This window comes from Excalfactoria chinensis, chromosome 7 (genome assembly GCF_039878825.1).
Source record: "Excalfactoria chinensis isolate bCotChi1 chromosome 7, bCotChi1.hap2, whole genome shotgun sequence".
Lineage (NCBI taxonomy): Eukaryota > Metazoa > Chordata > Aves > Galliformes > Phasianidae > Excalfactoria > Excalfactoria chinensis.
Genome location: NC_092831.1, coordinates 7,667,411 through 7,685,747, shown reverse-complemented (window position 1 = coordinate 7,685,747; position 18,337 = coordinate 7,667,411).

Sequence of the window (18,337 nt, the reverse complement as noted above, 5' to 3'; positions counted from 1 at the left end):
CACAGCCTGAGTTGCCCAGCAGATCCAGGCAGCAGAAGGGGCCGTGCCCATCCATGTGCTGGAGCCCATTGGCATCATACTTCGAGGTCACTGAAGTTATATGATCCCTTTAAAACTGCTCTGCACAACGTGAGTGACACCAAGCAAGCTGGGCACTTGCTTGAGAGTGTCAATGAGGATCTATTTGGGCACAATCATTTTTTAGAGATCTGCTTGGCATCAGGGCCCTGTTGGAAATTGTTGGAGAGGCTGCTGCTGTCCAGGTGTCAGAATGAAGCATTTGTTTTTGAGATGCCCTATAAACCCGACAGTGCGGGGCAGCCAGCTGGGTGCCTGGCTGTAGTTGGCCACCCTGGGAAGGGTCCAAGTGTTGCAGAGAGCTGTAGTGCTCACCGCACGGTATCAGAAATGCAAGTGTTTGGCAGCAGGATGTATTGATAGAGACACCACCTTATAAATAATCCATTCCTCCTCTGGTGGTGGGAGATGCTGGAAATAATATTCTCTTCCTTGGAAAGGTGTCATCCAAGAATTGGTTGGGGATTCAATGCCAGCCTAGTGTCACAGCTATGAGAGGCAATAACCAGTCCAAATAGAGCATTAACCCTCAGCCTTATTGCTCACGGATCCATTATGCTTCCCTATAATTTACCAATAAATATCCAGATGAACTTACCAGTAAAGAAAATGTAAAGGTGGTAAACATGCTCTCTGCTGAATTATTCCGTGCTAGGAAAGTGGCTGGTGGCAGAATTGAATTATTTAATGTTATTTTCCTGCATCACGTAGGCGAAGTATAAGCTTCATTTTTGGATTATGATTTGTATTATGAAATGCTTATCAAGTGTTTTCCAAAGATTAGTTTAGTTTTAATTAAATAAACCTTTCTCAGGAGAAAGCTCCCAACTACTCTTCGTACCCAGAGGCGACCGTACTTGTTGTTTTTAATTATTTTTCACTGTTACCCAAACTGCTTTGGGTACTCCTGCCCAATTAAATCAAAGACACGGGCTTCTTATACACAATATGTTTAATATTTAATTTTAATTAAATTAATTAAATTGTTTATTTAATTTTATGTGCATTATTGTGTGTGGAGCAATGCAAAATTTATGATAGGAAGAATTTGTGGGAGCTTTCAAACAAGCTAATTACCAAGGTAAAAGGAGACTTTTGCTGCCTGCCCAGGGAGCAGGCATTCGACCGTAAGGAAATAACCAAACAGACGTTGTTTGGATGAAACAAGAGGCGGTTGCATTCAGAACTATTTGTTTTACTGTACTTTGTCTTGTAGCCATCACTCGATTGTCTGTAACGGATCAGACAACAGCCCACTCCCACTGTCGGCGCAGGCAGGTGCTCAGGTGCTTAGCAGGGCCAGTAAACCTAATGCTGCAATAGAAATGTATGAGGAATATTGAAACCCAGCAGCTCGCGTGCCACGGATGTATGTTGTTGGTCACACCCAGAGCCTTTTTCCTCCCACTGCATCCATTTATCCCACAGGTAATCTTTACGAGAGCTGCTGCTGTTCATTGAAAAGAGCAGAGAACAGTCAATTGGCTTCATTCTTATTTCAAACTAGGTGTGTTTTTGGGTGGATTACGTGTTGCGATAGATGCTTTTCAAAGGAGGTTCTCTTTCTCACAATTTTCTCACCTGGTGGTGCGTTGTTCCAGGGAGTTCCATTGCATCACCTCCATTCTCACTAATTTGGGAGGAAGTTAATAGCCAAGAAAAAGCAGAATTATTATTAGGCTTCAGTCTGTGCAGGAACACAGACCCAGAGCCACTGTACCCAGCAGGGCTGTGCTGTTGGCAATGATGGGTTTGGAACAGGACCTAGGGGTTGATTTCTTCACCCCAGAGGAGATAAAACCCAATGCTGTGCCCATCTGTGCTCATGGGAAAAGCACAGGGCAAAGTTTTGGCACTGCTGGGCATTGTTGGGAGTTATTTTTCCATGGAAAGGCAAAAGGTGTTAGGAGGATTCCTGGCCAGTGTGAAGCAGTGATGGGCAATCTCCCTTTTCCCTCTCCAAGAGTTAAAAATGACTTCACAGTAAAACATAAATGTAAATAAATGCATTTGCAGGAATAATTTGTAGAATAATTAACAGCTCCTGGGCCTCAAGAGCAGAATGGCTAAAAACAATCTTCCTCGAGCGTCAGAGACATTCATAGAGCAATAGTTTTATTTCAGCAGATTAAATAGTATCATAAAAGTAGCTGATGATGCAGTAAATTAAAAATCAGACTGGGGCCGATTTTACAGCAGCTTTTTTTTTGGTCTAATACAATTACCCATTTCTGGCTAAACATTAGTTTTAAATCAACAGCGTTTGTCACAAAGAATTTTCCCTGGAAATTATGAGAAGGATTTAAAACAAGAGCAATATTACCAGATACAGGAAGCCTGGAGAGATCTTAATACTGAGGGAGCACACACTGGAATGGCTCCTCGAGATACAATGCTTTCCCTACTGCTGTGCCCGCATAGGCAGAGCACTCCCTGCACACCATACCTCATGCACGTGCAGACCCTGCCAGGCACATCCTCTGCAGTTCATAGAGATACCCCATCAGCTCAGCTTGCTCAGACCTAAAAGAGGAAGGAACAAGCAATGAGGTTGTGCTCTCTGTCGGCTGACTGCAGAGCCTTGTCCATCCTTCTCCTTCCCTGGGAGCTTGTGAAAAGACACTGGAAAAAAGAACAAGTGAATCAAGCCAATGGGCTATGGTAGAGTGGGACATTTCAAGGTAAGAATGAATGGGTATGCCAGCAACCAAGATATGCACAGCCTGCCCTGAGTGCTTGCAATAAAGCGGGGAGAAGCTTGGAAATAAGGTGTAAGGTGTAAATCAGGGCAGGCAACTTGTAAGGGAGAAGTGGCTGCATGATTTACAGGGTAAATTATTGGCTTCACTAGATTTCATTATCTTCACCAAACTGTTCTTTATATTTCAGCATGTTTATATTTTATTCAGAGAGTTTTTCTGGGAAGGATATTGAGCACACACACTGTCACCATTTCCTCCGATGCGTGCAGGGCTCCTGGAGTTATTTATAAAGGCAAACTTTGACTTTTATAGGCAGGGCAAGATTATTTTCCTTAGCTAAATATATGTTTTAGTAAGTGTGCTAAAGGTACTTCAGTAAATGTGTGTGCTATCCGATGAACTTACCGCAACAGCTGCTGTGTGTCCATGCTGGCATGCTGCTCTAAGATTGATGGTAGAGGACTGGTAGGAGACCCTATCTCAGCACCCTCAGCTTCCCCAGCACAGTGAATACATACCCACAGCACCACCTGTGCTTTCTGCTTTGGTTTTATCTGTTTCTGGCCAAAACAGAGCCTTTTGAGAAGTATTTTTGGCTGATCCTGCTGTTATTTGTGGGGTGGTGGGAAAAGGCACATGGGGTGAGTTTTCACCATGTTCATAACTTAGATAGAGACCTCACCAAAAACAGAAGGGGGAAGTGCAAGGATGGAGATTTTGTCAGCAAAAACCTGAGTCAGATTACACAAGGACAACCTGTCCTTTCCTGCTGGTCACTTCCATCAACATACCTACACCATGTGCTGGTGTATATGTAATTTCTCTTTAATCCAACACTAGTTATTTTCTTTCCCCTTGTCAGTGTTATCAGCTGTATCATTACCCAACTTTACCTGCCCTTTCTGCAAGATGCATTCCCAGGCTCTCCTATGTCTGCAGCTTCACCCCCATAGCCATGGTTGTAGGAAGGGGTATCTTAGAATCATAGAACCACACAACAGTTTGAGTTGGAAGGGACCTTTAACTACAGTCTGCTCCAACTCCCCTGCAATGAACAGGGGCACCTACAGCTCTATCAGGTGCTCAGAGCCCCGTCCTGCCTGATCTCGAATGGTTCCAAGCACACGGCATCCATCACCTCTCTGGGCAGCCAGTTCTTCTTGTGCACCAGCTGTCCTTCATGGCACCCAAAATCTGAGTCAGCACTGCAAATCTTAAGGAAGGGTAACTTTGACCTGATGGACCAGAAACAATTCATGGTGTGTTTCAGATCCACTATGTAAACACCTGCTCAAGCATTGCCACCCCAAGCTGTGATGGCAAGGCTGTATGCCGTGCCACACAGTGTGTATGCAGCCTACATTACTTTTTAATAGGAAAATTAACTTATATTGTTTTAATATAGAAATCTATTTGCTTGGTGTCTTTTTAAAACAAGTAAATTTTAAAGCTGGATTAGAACAGCACTTCTGCACTTGAAATCACAGGGAATTCACAGTGGCAACAAAGCTTTCTCTTCTAGCTCTGTAGGTTTGTCCAGCAGATAATCTTCATCAAAGGCATTTCAGTGCATTTCACAGTGTATTTATCAGTACAGCTGTGAGATGAATTAGAGCAACTTGACTGTTCCCGCTTTATGGTGGTGGAGATGAGGAAAAGAGAGCCAAATGATCTGCATAATGTTGTATAAGAAGTCCATTACAGAGCAGGTCTCTGCTTGGGGGCTCCCCTGCAAGACATGCTGAAGACTCAGTTTCATAAACAGGACATTTTGGTATGCAAAGCAATTAGGGTAGGTTCTGGGTGAATGTAAAAGCACTCGTAGAAGGAAAGAGTAAAAACACTCATAACAGAAGTAGAGGCTGTGATGAGCCTAAAAAGTGGGGAAACTGGTTGGTGAGAAGGGAGGCTGCTGATGAATTTCTTCCTTATGGGTCCCTTCCAGCTAGGGATATTCTATGATCATATAAATTTATATTCTATGATTCTACATACTTAGCCATCTGAGACACGTTCTTTATATTCCCTGCAACGCATGAGATTTGGACTATAAGCAGAAGTCTTGCAAACCAGGTTTAAGCCTAGAAGCAATTTTGTTTTGTTCGCAGTGGTGTTATTAAGCTCCTGCAGTAGGGGCTTATGGCTGATGTGCTGACAGGCTTAATTTCAGGAGCGATGTGATTAGGGCAATGGGAACGGCAGTGCTATGCCAGCCCTTGCCTTTACTGGCTGTGACGTTGAGGCAAAAACAAAGCCAAGCCCAACAAACAAACTTTCCCCATCTGCAGACAACTTTTGCTTTTTGAGGCATGCACTAGAGGAACCACAATGCCAAGACAATTCTAAACCAGTGGAGATCCGCGTGTGCTTTTGCTAATATTTATTTTATGACACATTATAACTACTGTGTGTTGCTGTTGCTAGGACCCCTTGGGAAATAAAACTGGAGAGTGCAGTGGTGAAAGCCAAGAGGCCACAACTTTATTAAATATGATGCAAACAGTGCACGGAGGAGCTCTCTGTCCTGGCTGAGGGTGGGCAGAAGTGGGGCTGGGTCTTTCACTCTTGATAAGAGAGGAAAACTCAAATGTAATGAGTTTGTGCAGCCTGAGTTCTAACTCATTAAAGTGCCATTTCCTTCTCCTTGTAGATCCATACCTGCTCTGGTCCTTCCCTAAATATTAATCATCTATCTGCTGGGACCATGCTCATTTTCCATTTTGTTCTACCAGCATTTTTAAGTGACTGAATAAATGCTCTCTGGAAGCAATTATAAACCTGCTTAACTCTTTCCTTTCACATCTTCTCTTCCAATCACATTGCTATGCCTTGCTTTTAAGGGACATGTCAGGCTGATCCCTCATTGTCTGATGCATCTTAGACCTAAAGTGTGTGCAAGGACTCGGTGGTTGGCCTGGTGCTCATTTCTAGATAGGGTCCAATAGGTCTCCATATATAACACATTCATCTCTTTCCTTTTAATTTTTAATTTTTTATTTTTTTTTAAAATTTTTAATTTTTAATCTACCACAGAAGGGAGCAGAGCTATGCACCTTTTCTAACTTAGTGGATATTCCTTTCAAATCCACTTGTGAGAAACGCCTATGTTTTCAAGAGTCTCAATTACAAGAGGATGAGTCACAGAATTCCTGTTTGAATAAAATACGCAGCCAGAACAAAGTCCTAGCCTTCATCCTCCTGCCTTTAATTTTAACCGCTAATATAGACATACCTTCCCCAAAGTTCCAAGAGAAAAAGCAATGTGAAAGATGGTTTGGAAGCAGAGCACTTCGTCTGAGTGACGCCAGTAACGTGGCAAAGCCATCTGTTGATTGTAAATGTGTGGAGATATATGCTTGAAGTGAAGAAGTGTGCAGCAAAAAGCAGACTGAAAGTTCTGGCTCTTCACAGATCAGATCTTAGAAGCCCAAATTCAGATCCAATAAAGGGAACTGAGGATCTCAATACTAATGAACTACTGCAGGATGCAGCAGCCAGCTCTGGGGGTCCTGCTATCCTAGGGCATCAAAGGATTCTATGGAGATACTGCTTCAGCTGGTCCTCCCATTAGGAGAAGGATATCTATGCACTGACAGTGAACTCTTCTGATACTTTGATTAAAATTTATGAAGTTCTGTAATCATCTCTTCTTGCCACTCATTGACATTATGATCCCTAAATGCCCTCTTCTGTGATTTTCCTCTCAGAGGTTTCTGTGGCATTCAGATCATCTTTCCCTGATGAAGTAGGAGGACAGAGTATTTGTGGAGGCACACTGGCTCCTAAATGGAGTGCTGGTCACATAAAGGGTTCTGAGGACAATGTGAGACACTTAGGAATGAGGCCAAGCATGGATGCCATGCCCCACACCTCAGTGTCAGCAGAGCTGTGCACAGCTGAACGTTGTGGGCAGTAAACAACCTGGCTAATCACAGCTCTTCACACTGTGACAACTGAGTGTCTCTCACCATGATCCTTTCACCCCCCCCCTCAATTACTGTCCTAATATGATCATTCAAATCCACAATGATTTGTACTTTCTGGAGGTGGAATAAGTTCTTGAGGGTTGAATGCTGGTCCTACCAAGACTGCAGTCCATAGGTTCTGTTGGTGGTCAGGCAATACCTGAGACACCAAGGCTCCACCTCAGCTGAGCCGCATGCAGGTGTCAAGCAGGACCTGCTGCTTGCTGCTGATTTCTTTCAAGGAAGCAGCTGCTGAAATCTTTCCATTCAACCACCTTTCCTTGACCACCTTGGGAATTTTCAGCTTTCAGGAAGACTTTTGAGAAGAACGTAGCAAAATAACTGGATCCATTTTGGATCTTACTCTTACTGCTACTGACAGGTTAACTTGGCAGCAAGGAATTAGGTAAAACAAAACTGCTCTCTTATGGTGAAGGTTTCTTCCTTGACGGAATAAGAGCTTCTTCCTCTTCTGTTGCTGTGGTATTTCCAGCCAGCAGATCAGAAGTCAGCTGTGAGATCCAGCTGTCAGACACCCAGCTCACTTCAGCAAAGCACCATGTCAGGCATATACAGACGAAGGTATTAAGCATGCCTAATGGACCTGCCAGTCCCAGGAGAGACCCTGCAGATCAATTGAGGACTTCTACCTGGTCTCTTTTCTTGTCTAGGAGGCACTATCTAGTGTGAACTAATGAGGTTTTTGGCTTTTGCAGTAGCCAGCTGTTCTTGCTATTTGTGCAAGGCAACAATTCTGCATCCTTTTCTTTTGTCTGTGAACTCCATCCTTAATCAGACTTTGCCTTGAGTACTCATATATTTGTTTCCTCAAAACAGACATTTTGTGTGAGGATCACTCTCTTAACTACTGAGGCTTTGTGAAGAGCTCATGATGTGCTGTCCTACCTCTTGAACCAGTTCTCATGCACACAGAACCATACCAGCTGTTGGTGCACAGTTTGAAGAGTCAAGAGATGGTGGTGAGTGGTGCAGACAGCAATGCAGGAGGTTTGGTTTGCTGGCTGGTACCTGTGGTAACTTGAAGTATTTGGTCAGTCTGCTTCAATGAGTGCCATTGGGCATAAATGTAACATCAAAGACAGTTTAAATCTTGACCTTCTTGTTCACTTTTAAAAAATCTTTCTTCAGATCCCTTTAGATTTCTTCTTTAGATTTCTTGTCTCATTTCAATGGGCAGTGCTGACGTACTGTGTTGTGAAACAGGTCTGCATGGACCATCTTCTGGACACAGAGAATGTTTCAGTCTCTGTACCCATTCAGACTTCGGCTTCGCTGCAGGATTTAGAAGATCCCAAATGTTGGTTCTGCACACAATAACTTATTCATAACTTCTTTATATGCTGCTATTCTTCCTCATAAATATACTAATAAAACTCATTATAGAAATCAAAGCCAGCTAATACAATATATCTGATGGACAGCTGTCTCTGGATGCATGAATTATAATTACATGAAGCAAGATGGTCTTATTATACCAGGGCATCTTTGCTCTGAATAAATTTCTATGGCTGGTGTGTAATCTTTTGACTCAGACCAGATAGGCACTTGCCCAGACAAGTCCAACACAATATTATTATTGAGCTAAGCTTTCATTTTGCAGAATTAAATTAAAGAAGTGATGCTGTGAGTTGTGTCTTTGTGTAAGTGTGGCCTGTACAGGCTGTAGGCTGGGGGAAATGAGAAGCATTCATCCTCCGAATGGGTCTTACCATCCCAGCCTGCTTCAAGGCTATAACTTAATGCCATACGCTGATTTAGATGTAGCACTTGTCAGCCAGGAATAAGACTATAAGACACAGACATCCTAGGACTTGACCCATACTTTATTGTGAATACTTGATTGAACTCTGAGCTGACAGACAGACAGAGACAGCCATTAGTGTGGGAAAGAGAATTTGTTCTGCCATGTAAGATTCCCAAATATCTTAAACTCTTCTCTGTAATTTAAGCTTAGGACTGCCTTAGCAAATTTCTCAACAGTATATGCTGAGAGACTTTTACCAACTTATTTTCCCCACAATGCCTTTGCTCTAGCAATTTGCTAGTAAAAATGGCCGCACCTACTTTGGAAACACCTCTTGGGACTGTCTCTTTGTGACTGTTTTCAGTTGGAGGGATTTCTCTTTTTATTCTTCTGATATTCGTATTAACCAGAACAAACTGATAGTGAAAGCTGAAGCCACAATCCCATAGTGGGTCCCTTTATTTGAAAGGGATGATCGTTAGGTTTGAAACAAGTTAGAGCATTTACATGACAGCAGTGGAATAGCAGTCCTCTACTTAGGCTGAGCTCTAAGGGCAAACCATCTGCAAGTGGCTGCATTTCACACACATGAAGTGTTCTGACCCTTCACCAGGAAGCCATAATTGCAACTGAGCAATGCCATCACGAGAGGCATGATGGAAAGGTTTGTGTCCTCAAGAAATTTAGAGAGCACCTACAAGCAGAAGGAGAAATAGCTGGGCATCACAGCTGTTATACCAAAGGACTAGAGAAAATGAACATACCTCTCTCCCTTATTTACTACGGGATTGTTTTATGTATCAGGCAGAGGCAAGATTCTGAACACAGGAAATATCCAGAGAATAAAACACTGTTAGAAAAAAGCCTGTTTCTTGGCTTTAGGAATGGAGATTTTATTTTTTCACTCCAATCCCTACTAATAAAAAATGAATAGGCCAACATTATAGTTAGCAATAATGAAGGCATCAAATGCACAGTGAGAAGCCTATCTCTCCGTTTGCTATATGTAAGGCTTAATTTAAACGATTTCTGCTTCACAAGCATACTTAATATCAACAAGAACACTATTTACACTGATTTTTTAATTAAAGGAATTTAGCAATCTTTTATGCTTGCAGTTTGCCTGCAAGCAGGTTTTTTTTTTCCCCTTCAATTTTGTTCTGTCAAAATGGTTAGACAAATTGTTCCTGCAAACATATTTGAATTATGGATTATTTGCCAGTCGTCCATGGCAAGGTATTTCTGTAGCTAGCTAAAAGTTGAGGATATACCTACCTTTGTCTTTTGAGAACCTTCCATTATCAAGTTGGGAGAAACCGGTGTCTCAAAAAGGTGTTTCATCCTGTGACATCAAGAGAGCAGTGAATTCCCTTTGGGAGTACCCTATCTCCTTTTATTTGCCATGGAAAACCTCTACAGGCCTAGAGCCTGAAGTTTAGATGGCTGAGGATCTCAGATATTTTGTGACTAGTTGTGTTGATTCCGGTACCATTTGAGGTCCTTACCAAGATGATTTAGCATGTATGAACTCATGCTGCTTCTGTCCCAAAGCAGTGTCAGCTCTTGACTGAACTGATTTCAACTTTTGAGTAAAATTTACCATTTGTGAGAATTTGTATGAATGTATTTTAGGAAGCTTGGGTTGTGGAAAAGAAAGGTAATGAATAAAACATATTCTGGTTTCTAGTTTGGTGCTAGATTTGTGAATACAGTAATCCAGCAGTTCTAGTGGAATGTGATGCTGTGCTCAAAGGGTGTAATACACTGATGCAGCAGACAACACTGAAAATTGTGTTGCAGTGAGGAATTAAAAAAGGACAAAGAAAAAAGTAAGGCAACCTTAGAAAGCTGTTTGATGTGGGAAATGTATATTGATACCCAGCATGCACACTGCTTTTCTTTAAGGAAAAGAAGGAAGGAAGGAAGTGAGGAAGGGATGAATAGAAGGAAGGAAGGAAATAAGGAAGCAAGGAAGGAAGGGGGAAAGGAAGTAAAAAGGAAGGAAGGAAAGAGGGAAAAAAGAAGGAAAGGGAGGAAGAAAGAAAGAAGGGAAGAAAGGAAGAAAGGAAAAAGAAATCCAAGCTATGCTGACAGGTGGAATCACTATGAATTGCATAAATTGTTTTCTACACAGGGCAAGAACCAAATTGGAGAGTGTGCAAAGCCCAGCAGCCGTGAGAGCCTGGCATCTCTGCCCTGGCCTTGTCTGCAGGCAGGATGTTACTGAGCTGCTGCTCCCAGGATCGCAATGTAAAGCACAGAACAGAGAAGGTGTTTTACATGCTTTTAAACACAGGGACTACCGATGCTGTCACTGCCTGGGTTTGCCTACAAACAACGCACCCAGCTGAGTAATTTATTCTCAGTGTATAATCTTTGACGGCTGAAGAGCAGAAAAGCTGTTTGATACGTTTGAAAATCAGTGCCGCTGCAAGGTGCAAGAGCGGTATTTAGTATCTATTTTGAAACTGATACTGGAGACAGCTGATAAACTGCCAGAAGATGGGGTTTGCAACACACAAAGCTAACATGTGAAGGGCTAACAAACACTGAGGAAAGCCACTCGTCGGGGAATGTAAATGCGGTGGAGTTTGGACTCCAGTTTATTTTGCCCTCGTAGCTGTCTGTCTGAGCTCTGTAAATCTCGCGGGTCAACAGGTGTAGGCTGAACATTTCACAAGGGTGGGGAATTCCAAGCAGATCCTCCACCAGGTGCACTGCTGAAGATGGGGCTCCAAGAAATAATAGGTTGATATGGAAAAAGAAAGACAGTTTAAAGCTCTCTAATATTTGGAAACCAGGACATAGTGGTGAATACACCAACAGACTTGAGCAGCAGAAAGAAACACATAATGAGGAAATCTGCCATCTGTTTAAGGGTAGAGCTTGAGGTTGATCCATCGGGCTCTGAAGCAAAGGACAAACTTAACCAGATGCTGGGCATGGGCTATAGAACAAGAAACGGTGAAGACAGGAAGAAGGTATTGATATTTTTTAAAGAAATGGGGCTTTATACCACCTATATTTCCCAAAGATTAATGAGGGGATGGGCTTAGGGAGTGTTGTTTTATAAGTGATAAGGAAGCTCTGAACATACAGATGGAAATCTGTAACGCAATTATTTCAATGATAGGGGGATGAGAAGTGAACTTTTACTACTGAAGTACAGTCGAATCAATACTACATTTCCTTGGGAAGAGTATTTCTAGTACTGATGCAGATTGACATCGTCAGTGCATGAGCACTAGCCAGGTACCACTGTTCAGCCCAGGACTTTTTCATGTGAGGCATCATCTGAACGTTTATCCAGAGCCTGTCTCTGCTCAAAATTCACACTAAACCAGTGCCACCAATTTCTTCACTCGTGTGCTAGCCCAAGCCATGCTCTCATTGTTGTCTATAACAGACTATGCATAGGCTTACGATTCAACATGCATGTGAGTGCTTCTAACATCCTCTATTAATATGAACAGCTGCAAAATTCAGACAGCATGAGTGAATGGGTGATGGGAAGGAAAAAAAAGGAAATTATGATAGAAAGCAGACAGCTGTGAAGACTAGCGACGTGCCCAGATGATGGTATCACAACCAGTATTTCTGAAAGGTGTAATAAGGGATAAATAAGTCAATAAATAAAATCGACCTCGAAAAGCCACTTGGGAAAGGTGCATAGTCTTGATTACCTAATTACAGCAGGAATATTACAGATGTAGAAATAGTACAGCAAAATCCCATAGTGACTTTGTAGATTGGAGGCTCCAAAATGGTTAGTGAAACTAGGTCTGTAACCCTCAAAAAAAGGAAAAGATTAAGAGGGGACCAGGAGGAGCTGCGTGGGGCTCTGTGGGGATTGGAGGGTGTAGGGCTGTGGTTATTAGAGCTAATGTCAGACATGAGAACGAGGGGCAGAGTTTTAGCGAGGTCTTGCCCTGTACAAATGTAATATGTTTCTTTTCTTTTCTTCCAGAGGGTATATATTATAGGCTACCAGATGCTGCTCTAGAAGCAACCAATCTGACCATGTTTCAGATAGAGAAGGAAGCATATGGAGGGAGAGGGGGAGAAGCGCTCTGTCGTCGGGAACAACTGTTCGCTGGAGGAGAGGGCAGGCCCAGCCTGGCCTCCTGCCATCCCCAGCATTTCTCATATCCCTGTGTAATCTTCTGACTTTTGATTTAGGTGTTTCCTAAAAATGTGGCCCAGTGGTTGGTACGTACTAGGCATTAGCCCAAGAAAAGACTGAAAAAAACAAACAAACCCAAACCCAAAACAAAACACCAACCAAAAACACAACACGACCGTGCTGTATCTCATTAAAGAATTTTTTAAAGGGAGACTCGGAGGCGCCGTTCGCTTCTTGTTACTCATCTCTTGTCTCCCCAGCCTCCATCCCAATGCGTGGCCCTGGGGAGCCCTGCGTGGAGGGGATGGTGGAGGTGGGCACTGGGGAGCAGACGCTGCCCATAGGCACTGCCAGGTGAAGGGAAGTGGCTCTGGGAGTGGGGATCGGACCGGCGCTCGGCAGGTTTACGGCTCAATGAACGGCGTTTGTTCCCATAAAATATTTTAAAAGAAAACAGAATTTATCTGTAATTATTTCTTGTTTTCTTTGACCAAACGTTCCTACATTGATATTGCTGTAGGCGCAGGCTGCGCTGAACATCGGGAAGTGGATTTTGTAAACAATTTCTCAAAGCACTACAAAGTTTAAATATTAATTTGGCTGTAATTGGCAGAGAAGCAATTAAAAAGGCTATGAGGCTGACTTTCTCCCTCCTTTACTTTCTCCTCCCTTTTCATTTAACCACAGTATAGAAAGTAGATGTAAAACAATAGGACCCTGAGCTGTACAGCATTCTAAGCCTCGCTTGCCTTAAAGCTACAATATGGATTTAATTTATATGCAAATGTAAGCAATAAAAAGCCAGGCACTGTAGAAATTATAGTATTTTTCATAGATGCTCCAGCACCGGCATACAAGGCTGCGCTGATTTCCAACAAGGAGCTAATTATTGCTGGTCACTAAGCTACCTTTTTCTTTTAATATCTCACTCTTTCTCTCCCTCTCCTTTTAAAGAATGTGTAAATTATTTTCCCGAGCCAGAGAGAGAGAGAGAGAGAGAGAAAGAGTCCAAAGATTGGGGACAAGTGAATGAAAACAGCCAGAAATATCTCCTGTGAGATTCAACATCAGGATAATTTCACAGTCTCGCTTTTTGACTGCTGTGTCCCGAAGCTGACCAGCACCATGCAAGGCTGATCAAAGGCCATCGGAAACATCAAGTAAGCCTAAATGGGGCTAAAGTATGCTAATAGAGAAGCTAAATGTACTTTAATCCCGGTATAATACAAGGTAACTCGGAGGCAGAGAAGGGCCTTGTTGCCTTTCCCCACTGGTCCCGGACCCCTGCGAGCCCTGAATAGAAGCCGCTTCCTATTCTTCGCCCGCCGGGGCGCGGGTCCTCAGATGCACACCCGTCCCCTCCTCCTCCGTTTACCCAGCGTCAACAGTCGGCTGAGCAAGCCTCCTCCGCTCCTTAGATCAGCACCCTGTGACCTTCCACATTTAAGCACAGGCCATTAAGCTAAGCTTTCCAGCTGTTGCCTGAATTATGAAGGATTTTTTTTTTTTTTTTTTTAGGGGAGGGCAGAGCTTAGTGGAACACTAAGGCAACAGCCCCATGCCCGTACCCACAGCCACCCAGCTCGCTGCGGCCTGAAATGGGTTTTCTGGGTGAGGAGAGGAGGAGAGGGGCTGCTTTGAAACCACTCGTACCCGTGCTCGTCTGGCTCAGGCCTCATTGTGCCCTAATCTAATTTTAGGGAGAGGAAAAGGGAGCTGATGGACCTGGGGCTGAGATCTTGTGGGAATCCGCCTGATTGCAGGGCAACTTTCCTCTTAATTCTTCTGATTCATTTTTAGATGCTGACTTCAGTCCTCGCTGCGGGAGGAAAAAAAGGGTGGTGGTTCTACACGTGAAGTGCTGTGCTTTGGTGGGTGCTTGCAAAACTACCACTTGCAAACCCCGGATTAAAAAGAAAACTGATGTAATTTTAAAGCCCGCCAACTGCCTTAGCGACTGTATCAGAAGATTAAAAACAAAGGTTTCATTGAAGCGCTACCTCCCACTGTGCAGCTGAAAGTCTTATGGCGGAGGCAAATGGTCCTAAATATCTCTCTGCTAAGTACAAATTACATACTGGATATATTAAGTTGTAATGGTGCATTTTCAGGAGTCACTTTGCTTGTGTGAGAGCATCAGTTAAGACTCCAGAAATGCTGACTGCGTGGCACATGGACACAAAAAGGAATTTGACTTTCACAAAAAATGTTTTGTTCATATTAAATACTTTTTGCCTCTGCCTCCCCCCATCCCCCAGCTCAGCCTGGAGTCTCAAATGCCAGACCCAGTGTGTACAGTAAGTCTCTCTGAAATCCGTGGCAGAGAAATAGTATCCTGGTCTGGCAAACTACTGTCTGCGCTTGCATTCCTACTCTTCACCCCTCTGTACTAGGGCTTGTAGGAGCCCTTTGGATCAGCTGAAGATAATCAAATAAAGATGCTCTATAAAATGTCTTTTTAATGTGGAATTGTTTTCCATTTGCATAGGTAACATCCCTTAACTCAGTACACATGCTGTAAGGCTTCACTTAATAGAAACATTCGCATAAAACTTAATGATTAGCCTTCATTCTGCTCCTGCATGATCAGTAAAATGCTAAGTTAATACTGAAAGTGCAAAAGTGTCTATGAGTGTGTATAAACTTGCATTACAATTTTGAACATGGGTAAATAGTATCTATGGGAGCAGAGGAGAGCAGTGGCTCGCAGCTGGATGTGTTGGTGCCATTGGTGGTCCCAGCGGCCTTGTGGCCCTCAGCAGAGCTCCTTGTGTTGCACACACACTGCTATAGCTGTGAATGCGTGCTCATACACACACATTTCTGCATCACCTAACAATGGGATGGAGCAGAAAAAATACAAATGAAAAAGCTACCTGCCTGCAACAGCCTCTTTTCATATCACTGTGCTGGTGAGGTGATGCAATTCTTCCATAGGAATCATTTGCAACTACTAAATAAGATAAATGTGGCATACAGAAAAACAGTGGACAGAAGTTTAACTAACACAACAATTCACTTTTGCCCAGATCCCTTTAGATCTTTTTCATGAAAGTTGCATGGAAGACCTAATTTTAGAAAATAAAATGTGTAGGATCCAGCAGGCCACGTTTGGTCATTATAGAGTTAATATTGGAAAGGTGCTTGACAGGGGCATGCTTAGCTCCCACTAAAATAATTCAGCTCAATTCTGCTCCTGCTTACCTCTGCAGGAACAACTTCCCCATTTTTAGGTGCCTGTATCTACATACCCACACCCCCACAACCCAGCAGGGACATTACCTGCCTGTCCTCCTCCTGTACAGGATGAACTGAACTGCAGTTGTGTTGTAATTATCAACAGATTTTGAAAAGAAAAGCATTTGCAGGACTCACTCCTGTACAGCTACAATTTTCTGGATTTGTTTTTAATTAGCACGGATTCTTCCCAACACAGATGAATCTGGACTGAAATCTTTTTGTTCTTACAGAGACTCATATGCCCTTCTCAGTGCACAATGGCTTTGCAAGTCTATTTCTCCACTGCTCTTTTAAAAATAAAAACTTAGAAAAAATGAAATAGTCAATGGTGAATGGGTGATTTCAGTCCCAACCCATTGTAGTGGTACTTAGTTATTGAAAAGTGGTACTTCATTATTGAAAAGTCACTAATTCAAACATTGAAAGAAAAGATATGAGCATTTCCCCCCACATTTCAAACCCAATTGAAGGAGTTAATATTTGTAGGCTGCCACAACTTACAAGATAATAATCATCTGAGGTCCAATGGGCAGCTCAAATACATTTCTGCTGAAACCAGCTCAAATTTTAGTGTCCATTTGGCTTCTAAAATATCCAACTCTGTGTTGCTACTGCAAGAAAATACAAAAGCATGGCTACAATGAGCTGTAAAAATAAACCCAGTGTGAGATATATCTGAAAACCAATAGTGAATTTCCATAGGTGATTTATTTTGCTGTTTCACTGTCATGAAATTCTTTGTATTGTCTATGTTTTTCATTAAACTTGTTGTATCTTCATTAAATTGTAATTTTGCCACAGCGGACCCTTAGCTTTTCACGTAGTTGTTTCAGGAGTTGGGCAGTGAATGCTTCACTAGCATTTAGAAAATGAGAGAAGGTCCTGGCAAGCTCACTGGCAGGCAAGGTGCAGTCTTCTGTTAGAGCAGGAGGTTATAAACCCTTCCGAATGACAGCAATTGTGAGAACACATAGCAAAGCTAATAAAACGAGTCTGTCATTAGTGTTAAACCATGCACACTTTAATGACAGAGACAGGGTAGGTGTGCTTATCCATGCAATCTAATCAATGGTTGTTAATACGTACACAAAGCAGAGGATGTGGGGGACACTGCATTTAGTGACTGCTAAGCTTTCTCACCCTCAGCATTTTCATTCTGGGAAGATCATTATAAACATAAAGGAGAGCTGAGATAAGGTTGTGCCCCCAAATCCTCTTTCCTCTGCTGTGACTTACAGTGTACAAATCTGAGTCTTATATTTGAAATCTTTTGTTCCACTAACATTTCCTAGGCCTGTTTTGGGATTGTTTGGCATTCCTTTTCCCAACAAGACGAGGCAGCTTTACTCCACAGAGAGGTGGCAATGTTTCTTCTTATCCTGAGAACTGAACATTCTCCAAATGCATTTCCATGTGCTGTACTATATGGAATCATCTGTGCTTTATCAATTTAGCCTTCTTTTGATATTAAAAAAAAGCAGAGAAGAAAACCACCCAGTAGCACTAAGCCAGTTTACTTCTCTGCATTACGAATGGGGGCTCAGATGGGATGTTTACAATTTGGTGAGTGGCAAATTCTAAGAGGATGTCCTAGTTGATTATTTCTCTGAATCATTCTTGGCCCCGAGTCTTAAACGAAGAGTCAATAGATATTTGCCTGCGGAGCAACTAATTAGAACAATTAATCTGAGTAGCAGAGCAAGCTGTGAGACTATAAACTGACCCAGGCACACCCTCCACTAACTCAAATTTTGATCAATGCTCAAAATACCATGGAAGGAGGTGGGAAGCATTGGGGTGTGGTGGGTGCGGGGCTGGCGCTCAGATTCCGTGTCTGCAGGGCCATTGCTGTGACGTGCGGTGAGACCTCGGGCAACCCATTTTCCCCTCATCTCTAACGCAGGCCAAAGATATTCGCTGCCTTGCTGAGCTTTGTGGATGTCAACAACATGTTGTGAATGAAAAGTTAAGTACCTTTCAAAGCTGGCCAAGGGAAGAATTGCATTTTTCTTCCTAATATCTATTAGCTCAGAGCAACAGAAGAATTGCCCTCGCCACTGGCGCTCTCGTCTTGTTTGGAGACGTGGAGCCAGCCTGATCGTGCCCACTAGATATTTGTTTTCAGGGCAGCATGAAAGTAGAGCAAAAGAAAGATCTTTTGTGGGGATGACATGCCTGGAAATATACTTGTCCAAAGCAAACAGTCTTTTCTTCAACTAATTCACTGAAAAGATATTATTTTAGTCAAGAGAACGGTATTAATACTCCTCCATTTAGAGAGAGCAGTGACAGGTTTCCCATTTTGATTTGCGGAAGGTATAATTTCAACAGGAGCATCTGGCTCCTTTGTGAGCTTCAGAAGCAATTGTGTGGCACTGGCTTTAGGTCGGTGCCTGGTTGAGCCATGTGGGCAGCCTTTGACATGTCTGCGCTGCTTTCCTGCTCCACTTGGTTTTGTTTTGAC